Genomic DNA, 10081 nt, shown 5'->3' on the forward strand with positions numbered 1-10081 from the left:
AGTTGGTAGCTCTATATTTTGGCTAAAACATTATTGAGAGTTTTTGTTTTTGTGTTTCTTTTAACAAGTTTTGAGTGGATTCTTTTTATTTCCATTCTTCCCTCTGGTTCTAAGAAATCTAGGCAAAGTTCTTTTATGTTTTCATGAATTTTGATTTCTATGCTTTGGCAAGTCTTTTAACTTTTCTTGGCCTCCTTTACCTCATCTCTAAAAGGAGGGGGCTAGTTTTGATTATCACTACAGTTTTATCTAGTTCTATGTCTGGGATATCCACCTTCTAAAATAGCTTTACTTTAACTTACATGAGGTCCTTCAGGTTGACTGTTAAAATTCAGACTTTGGAAAGTCAATGGTCATTAACCAGTAACTTTTTTCAGGCTCCATGAATCCATAAATGATTTTGTACAACCCGCAGCTTTTTAAATAAAAAAAAACGAGAAAGAAAAGACATTATTTATTGTTCTTGTACTGCTTACTACAAAGGCTGCTAATTTACTTTTTCTTGACAGGAAATTATTTTAAATAATACATTATATTTCAGGAGCTTCTATTTTACCAGATAAATATTTTGAATAATTAATAGACTTCATGATTCCATTTCAAGGCATTTAATTTAATGTTTACTCATAAATTATCATTGTAATGCAACATGACATATCATATCCAGGGATGGGGACTTGAGGATTCATATTTCTCATTTGACTTCCTATCATCATTTATTTAGCATGAGGCACTCTTTAAAATCTAAATGTTGTGGGTAGAGAGACAAGGAATGAATGAGTTCAAATCTAATTTTAATGGCAAAATAGGAGGTTCTATTATCTGACATTAACTATTTCTTACTCAATTACTCTGTACAGTGACACAATTGCTTATATGAATTTGTCAAATGCCATTTTGTCTTGGCTGAAGTTGGCTCTGTATTTGTCTAAAAATAATAGTTAGCACCATAACAATAAATAATGTAGATCAAAGAACAGAAATTGACCGCTATTGAGGGACCAAATAAAAAGGGTGGATTTCATGTATGTATGAATGTGTAAAAGCTCTGCTTTCACAATTTACTATTTTGCCCAGCAAAACAGTTCCCCTTTCCCCATTACAAAGCCGTTATTTTCTAGTGGACTTGTTAATAAGAATGATATGTTGAATTTACATTTTCTCAGTCCTATCAGATGTGGTACAATGGATTTATTGAATAACTTTTTGTCATGTGACAAATTCTTGATAAAATTTTGCATGCTTCTAGTAAGGATCATAATTTTTTTACATAATTTTGTTTCTTTATGTTCAAGAAACATTTATTGTCTACTGAATTTAACACACTAGGATGGTCATTATGGATATAATGTCAAAAATGAAACAACCCTCCCCTTGTGGAAATTATATTTTACTGGGGTCTTTATATCTGCATACTAAAAATAAATATAAATATGTATGTGCATATATAAATATAAACTAAATTATTTGAAAACAAGGACATAATTAATCATATTGTTATCTGTCTGGTCAGATTACCTTTGAATCCTGTTGTCAATAGTTCAAATTCTACTATAGAACAGAGAATATTCAAAGAAGAGTAACAATGTTTAAGATTTTGAGTTTATCCCATTTGAGGATAAGCTAAAGGGACTGTGGATACTTTTTTTTTCTTCAAAGAGGAAAGAATTGTTCAAGAAAAATAAGATCTATTCTAATCTTTGGCCATAGAGAACAAAATTGGCAGTGATTAGTGGAAGGTACAAAGAAAAATTTCAACATGCCTTGAAGAAAACCTTTCTAGTCTTGAGTGCTATCTAAAGTTGGAATGAGCTTTGTTGAATTGATAGTGAGTTTCTACTCAAGTAAAATATTTAATGAAGGGATGAATGCTCCACAGTACCTGGCACCTTCCCCAAAACTGATCATATAATAAGACATAGAAGCTTCATAACAAAAATCAGAAAGCCAGAAATATTAAATGCATCCATTTCAGACCATAGTGCTTTAAAAAAAGAGTAAAATTAATTGGCAACTAAAAAGCTTTGTATTAAAGAATGAGTAGGTCAAAGAACAAATCATAAGAATTATCAACAATTTGATCAAAACGAATGATGAATGGAGATACTATAACAACATTTTTGGAATGCATAAAAAACAGCATTCAGTGGACAATTTATATCACAAAATGTGTATATCAATAAAATAGAGAAAGAACAGATCAATGAATTGGGGATGCAACTAAAAAAATGAGAAAAAGAACAAATTAAAATCTTCCAATTAAACACCAAATTCAAACCCTGAAAATCAAAGGAGATATTAAAAAATTTAAAGTAAGAAAACCATTGAACTAGTAAATAAAATTAAGAGCTGGTTTTATGGAAAAAATCAATAAAATGGATAAACCATTGATGAATTTGATCAAAATAAAGAAGAAAAAAATTAACAATATTAACAGTGAAAAAAGAAAGATTACAACCAATGAAAATAAAATGAAATTAAAAGAAGGCATAAATTACTCCTAAAGTTATCTTTTTTATTTATAACTTGGATTAAATTGCACTCCAGTTCCCTCGGAACCTTGACGTTTAAAAAATAGCAGTATAATTTTACAGAAATTTATCTGATGACTTTAGAAATAAAACTTCATGTATACAAATAGAAAGAGGGGCACAAATTGAAAGAGTGTAATCATAGTGTTGAGAAATAGAGTTAAAAATATACGCTTTGGATTAGGAAATCTTGGCCATATAGTTACTAAGTATAATAACCATAGATAAGAAATGTATTTCACTGAGCCTCAGTACCATTCAATAAAAAATAGACACAATAATACAAAAATATCTGCATTATATGACAGTGGTGAGTCTCACATGAGATCTTGGATTTGAAGAACATAGAAAACATATATATATATATGTCTATATATATCATATAAATGTCAGTTATTAGTGTTAGAGAACATTTGGTCTACCCCCCTTATTTGACAGAGAGAAACTGAGAACCAGAAAAGTGAAGTGACATGTCCAATGTCCAAGAAATAATAAGGTTTCTAATTTGGATTATGATCCAGTTTCTCAGGCTCCCATTCAGTGCTCTTACCACTGCATAATGTTGCATAGACTTGGAAAGATTGTTTCAAGAAAACTGAAGTCCAGAGAGGGAGTTTAATAGGGAGTTTAATAGGGAGTATGAGTATATCTTTATTTTTTTTAGTTTGAGCTTATCTACAATTATAAATATGTTATCTATTTCTCTCAAAAAAAGAATGATAGATATAGAGAAATAGAGAAATAATATATTTGTTAAAGAGAGTAGAGACATTTTCAAAGGTACATTTGGAATCAGAATATGGATGATAGGGCTTCTTTGCTTTGGAAGTGAGGCTTTAATGTTTGAAGAAAATAGATAAAGCATTAGGTGACTTTTTTCTTACTTTGATCTACTCTGATAGATAATAAATTTCAAGATGGAAAAGGAAGACTGTTGTTGTTTGTCCTTTGTTTTTGAAGAGGACCAATCTCAAGATGATCTATTGACTTGCGCATAAATTGCATTATAGTGAGGCAGAATTGTACAAAGTTGTCCACTTCATTCTCTCTTCCAGAGACATCAAAGTCCAATGGCAGAACAAAAGTTGAGATGACTGTCAATGGCTTCCATTCTACCATGGGAAAAGTTTATGGAGAAGACATTGTTGGAGTAGACATTCCTTTAACTCCAGAATCAGTTTGAGCCCTGCTGGTTGCTCTCAACCTAGTTTAGCCTCTCTGCCAAGGCAGTTTTACTGGGGTGTGGTTGCTGGGCATGCTATGGCTCCTTGGAACTGCAAGTGAGAGTTGGGAGAAAGGTGGACACCAAAAGTGGATGAGCAGCCCTAAAAAGGACTCAACATCCCCACATTCCAGTGGTGCTTAATGTCCCAGAACATCCCACACACCCCACTCTTATCTCATTTTACTTTCTAAGCTCTTTTTAACCTAAAAAAGCCTTCAAATGTAGAACAGGGGATAGACTGTATATATGATATCCAAATAAAGTAAGTAAATTTGGAGACACATCAACCTGCCAGATAAAGCATGACAATTATTTTGGATACAGTAACTCAAGAAAGACAATATGGTGGATAAAGAACCAGTTTCAGAGTCAAGAAAGTCTGAAATCAAATCCTGCTCTTTACACATGTATATGTCTGTATAACCCTGGCAAATCACTTAACTTTTCACTGCCATAAGCAACACTATTAAGATGCAGAGCAGGCACTGATCTCCACTGAGAAAAAAAAAAATTCCCCCCTGAAAATTCCTAATCCTTATAATATAAAATAATTAGACAAGTTCAAAAGAAAAATAATTCTTGAAGGTCATCTCAACCACTATGATAATAATACCTATTTATATTGTACTTTAGGGTTTCAAAGCACTTTAAAACATTCTCATTTTGATCTACACCATACAGGACTGTATTGAATGAAAAGAGTAGCTAAAGTGACAAAATTACAAATCCTTTAAATACTTAAGTATTCCAATACCTTCTTCAGATCAGTGAATCAATCCATTTTCACTTGCATTACAAATAGATTAAGAGAATAGATAAGCTATTTTATGAGGCTTAGGCAAAATACCATATCAAACCACACTAAAAACAAAGGGTTGCAGAATAGAAGATATATAAAAAGATGAAAGGATTTTTTCTACTTTTCCTTCACAATAATGAAGTACTCGATTAAATAGCTGATTTTTAGCCACCAAATTATAAATGGAGAAGGAAGAACAAATAGGTCCAAAGTAGGTGAGGAAATAGCACAAAAGTACATAAATAAATGATTAAAATTGATTCAAGTGCCCTGATCCACATGAAATGACATCCTAGGATATTAAAAGTACTTACCAATATGATCATAAATAAATGCTTGGAAATCTGAGAGATTGTAAAGATTAGGACTATAAAATAAAAAAAATACTCAATATAGGTTGTGATTTATAAGAAAACCACATTTATCCACTGGCATCTTGATAAGCAAGATCTCTTTAGTTGGAGTTAGGGTAAGAGAAGAGATTTAAATAATATGTAGGGACAAGCATTGCTCTATGGAATCAATCAGGGAAAGAGTTTGTTTAGCACTGCCCAGATTCAAATACTCTGCACACACCAATCAATCTCCAAAGCCCCTTACTATACATTTTATCTTCTCTCTTTATGTATTCCTCACAATGACCATACTTATTTCCCATTATCACCTACCTGGATGATTTTAATGGAGTTAATCAGGTGTTTCTTCTCTTTCAGATTCAAACCATCCTTCATGCCCTTGCCAATAATAGCATCTTCCTTTTGCATTGGTCCAATCATAGCTGCACAATTATTTTAAATGCATTGATGTTTTCCTATGACCTAATGAATCAAATAATGCACCACCCATCACACCTGAACATGCTCTAGCATCACTGTAGATTTCCAAATTAATCACATTGGCATATCATGTCATCATTTCCCCTACATGTGTACTTGTAATCTTGCACTATTTCCTATTTTTCTATATTTAGAATCAGAGGGACCTGGGTTCAGATACCTCTGTAACACCTGCCAAAGAGTCCATGAGGAATTCTTGTAACATCTGTGGTCCTCAGTTTCTTCATCTGCAAAATGGAGTTAATAAATCCTTCAGTAATTATCTCACAGGGTTGCTGCCAGAATCATAAGATATTACGGATGTAAAGAGTTATGCAAATTTTAAAGTGTGCCACAGAAGTGTCAGTAATTAGCATGTTCCTTCTGACTAGAATGCCATGTTCACTCAGCCATTGAACATTAAACATCCTTTAAAGCCCAAATCACTAGGATACCTTCTCTGATTTCCCTATTTCCTTTGGCCTTCTTGAAAGCTTTTAAAGGTTTCTAGTGTGTGTTTTTTTTGTATTATGGATATTTATACATACATCATACACCTCTAAGGCAACTGGATGACACAGTGGTGAGAGAACTAAGCCTATAATCAGGAATCTTCCTGAGTTCAAATCTGGCCTCAGATACAAACTCACTGTGTGGCTCTGGGAAAGTTACTTAACCTTCTTTGCCTCAGTTTCCTCATCTATAAAATGACCTGAAGAAGGAGATGACAAACCACTCCAACATCTTTGTCAAGAAAACTCCAAATGGGGTCACAAAGAACTGTTGACTAAAAACACTAAACTGTAGACTTTAACTTTTAAACTTAGTTCAATGAAGGCAGGGAGCCATGTCTAATCCAAAGCAGAAATCATTTCCAGTATGTAGCATAATGCAGTACAAGAAGTACATGTATAATTAGGGTCATCAGTTTATATGTTGCAGTCATCCTCATTTTATATAGGAAAAAAACCAGAGTGCCAGAAAGACGATAAATGGCTTGCCCAAGACCTCCTAAGTGGAAAGTGGCAAACTAGAATTTAAACTGGAGGACTCTGATTATTAATCCAGTGTCCTTTTCTCTGCAGCACACAATCTCTTCCTTTCAGAACTCAGACATTAGTGAATACTGTAGTCAATTTTTGCTTCCTTTTTCCCTACAACAAAATTCAAATATGTGTGGATACTATTCCTCCCCACTTTAAACACAATATTTTCCCTCCCTCTAGCCTAGACTTGAAGTTCAGAAAGAACAGACCTGGAAATATCACATTAGCACCTTTTTATGGACTGTATAAAATGGGAATGCTAAGTAAAAATTCATATTCTTTAAAAGCTTTCATTATTGAAAACACGAATATAGCTTTTATAAAATAGAAGTTTACTTTGATACATCATTAGGAAAAATGCTGGTTAATTAATCTCCCCACTCCCCACCTGGAAATCCATTTTATGTTCAGGAACATTAACTTAATTGAAGGTCCTTAGAGTAAGAGGGCTGAATGGGACATTTTATCAGATCTTCAGAATCTTCATCAAAGAAGTGTAAGTCACCTCTGTTGGCTGAGCTCACTTTATCCATCTCAAGATGATGTGAACATTTAATTCTATCCCTCCAAAAAGATGGGGATCTGGAATATTATGAAGCTTCATCATGCCTAGAATACCTCTGCTGATTATTTGGTGAAAATTCATTTCTGTCTTCCTTCTTGCATCTATCACATGTCATTTATCTTTGACTGTCCTTGGCAACATGGCAAGGCCTTGATGTGCATTAGACTCCAGTACTTAAAGTGACTCTTGTATCATAATTAAAGTGCAGGATGGGATTCCCTGGTGAACTCTGAGCAACATTATTAAAATATTCTCTTTTCCTCACCATTTTTTTCATCCTTTGTCATCTCTGGGCTCCTTTAGCACTTCTCTAGACTGCCTCAACTTTCAAAATAGAATGGCATTATTTCTGCATAACAACCCTCTATAGCATCTGAGAAACAGTGGTTCTTAAAGGATTTATGGATTTCTCCAAATGCTATCTAGGATGCCACCTCTGCCCACATCACTGATTCATGAGTTCATCTTTGGGAAGACAGCGGCCGAATTACTTTTCTTTAGGGAGCTGATAGCATCTTGGGGGAGAAGAGGGTCAGCCTGTCACTTGGAGAATATCTTACAACTTACAGCCCAAATGTGCCAGCACTACAAAAGTCATTAAGTATTTCACAAAATGAGGTCCTTGCTGCTTGGATTCCATCAGGCAGCAATTTTTACCTTGATTACCGATAGTCACTTCATCTGTCTCCCAGCATCCCCCTGCCTGTAACTTATCCCTTGTTCTATGAAGGTGATTTGACAGACTGTCAATCTTTCTAGTATATATGTCACTTTCTACAGCAGTTATTACCTTTAAAAGGAGGAGGGGGGAGAAATCCTAAACATAGCAAACCAAAAAAGCTAGCAAAGGTCTTTCCTCATTTCCCAAATTATTAGTATATGGAAATCCATAAAGCAATTCAATTCAATGGTATGGTTATAATTTATATATCTAGGATCTACTTATGTATGTCTCTTCAATTGATGTGCCACAAATGGAAAAAAAAGGTTTCTGCTGTTGTTTTCTGTTTCTTCTTTGTTCCAAATCTTAGGTCACAATAGTAAAAAGTCTGCCTGAAAGTCGACATTCATTTTTCCATGTTGGATATCTGACACATGAGTGGCAAATTGTGGAGGAGATAAAGCCATGATTTAAATAAAAACTGAAGTTTGAATTTTTTCAAAAGCCTAAGGGCATTGGTTTTTATTTTTGCCAAGCCGGTTTATTTCAAGAAAAATATATGTGAATGGCAATGGATTTTTCATTATTTCAATGCATTCTATTAGCCTCACATACCACTATTTTCTAAGCATCGCTATGGTTAAGATGGACCTTTACTATACCTGTGGGGGAATACCAAAACTTTTCTCTTTCCCCTGTGATATAGGACCTCAGAAAATAAAAATATATAAAGTGGAACTAATGGGACTAGCTGAGAAAAGTCTTGAAAATAATGAGCTAAAGAGGATTGAGCTCCAATTTCAAGAAATTCTGTTGGAGAAAGTTAAAAAAGGTGAATTGGGGGTGAGTTAGCCTGTCTCCAAGGGCTGGAAGTGTCTTCCTTATATAAATCAATCTCCAAACCACAAAATTTCCCCAACCAGAAGGGATGACCTTATAGTATATGCAGTTAACATACATCTTCTTTTGTTTTACATGAGGAATACCAAGAACTTTTACTTCCTCTGAATAAAATGAATGAATTCCTAGCCCCTCTTTATAATTTCCCTATTATTATCAAGGACATCAACATACTTTTCATCTCTCAGGTTCAACACAATGTCATCTTTGATCTTTTACTCACTTTCACTTTATATATACAATCAGTCCCTAAATACCTACCAGAACAAGAATGTTTTTCATTCTAATGCTTCTATTTGGTTTTTGCATCTTTAGGGGTTAATCTATCAAGATGGGATTTTTCAAAGATTTGTCATTTATTTAATTGTTTTTCTCCTTGAAAAATCTTTGTTTCCATAGTGAAATTTGTTTACAAAGAAATTCAGACCATACCTTACTTTTGCCATAATCTGAAGATGAGCTTGCAGAAGCAGCACTTCCTCCAACCACACCATACACTAATACTTAATTTTCCAAACCATTCAAACATTTTGACATCATTTCAGAAAAAGTAAATACTTTGAGCCAAAAGTGACATTGCTAACAACCAAATGATCAGTTAAGGAGAGATGTTAGATTGTAAAACATGTCTCTACTGTTTAGTATCTAGGTGATAAAGGTCTAAGGACATAAATATGTGAAATTAAATTACACTGTGACATAGCTTGAATCAATATCCTCTTCCAAGATTTTATTTCAAGGACTCAGGATAGGAAATGAGTCTGTCATTCTTTTGATACAGGCAATTCCTGGAGGAGGAAACTCCATCCACAAATGCAAAACAGTCTCTTCTTAGAAACTCTTGGTCTTGGAGATCTTCCTAGAGCACTGTGAGGGTGTGGCTTATCCATAAACACACAGTCAGAACTTCCTAACTTCCAATTTGACTCTATTACAAAATATATGTTCTATATATTACAACATATCCCCCTGCCCATAATATGAATTTTCATACACAATGTACATATATAAACCCCAAATTGTTTTTTTTTTGGTTGGCAATTGAAATAGTTTTTGGCAAGAATAAAAATATATATTCTTTCTGTCTAAAAATATGGTAATGATTTTACCAAAGAAAGTTCATATCATTTATTGCCAGCCTTCACCACATTCTCTTTAAATCATCAAGATATCGTTGAAATTTGTTAACTCCTGAAGAGACATTCCTTACTTTCACCAATATACATGTATGTATATGTGAGTTTTGCCAAATTCTTCACATTTGGGGAAAAAAGGGAATGAAGATCACCTAATGTTCAAACTATGATATGAAGTTGAATGGGCAAGCAATCAATAAAACTCATCTGACTATTGATCCATCTCAATCCATTTAGAAATCCATCTATCAATCCCTCTCCCTCCTTCCTTCCCACTCTCTTCCTTTCTTCCTTTCTTTCCTTTTTTCTTTCTTTCTCTTTCCTTCCTTCCTTCCTTCCTTCCTTCCTTCCTTCCTTCCTTCCTTCCTTCCTTCCTTCCTTCCTTCCTTCCTTCCTTCCTTCC

This window comes from Gracilinanus agilis, chromosome 6 (genome assembly GCF_016433145.1).
Source record: "Gracilinanus agilis isolate LMUSP501 chromosome 6, AgileGrace, whole genome shotgun sequence".
Taxonomy (NCBI): domain Eukaryota; kingdom Metazoa; phylum Chordata; class Mammalia; order Didelphimorphia; family Didelphidae; genus Gracilinanus; species Gracilinanus agilis.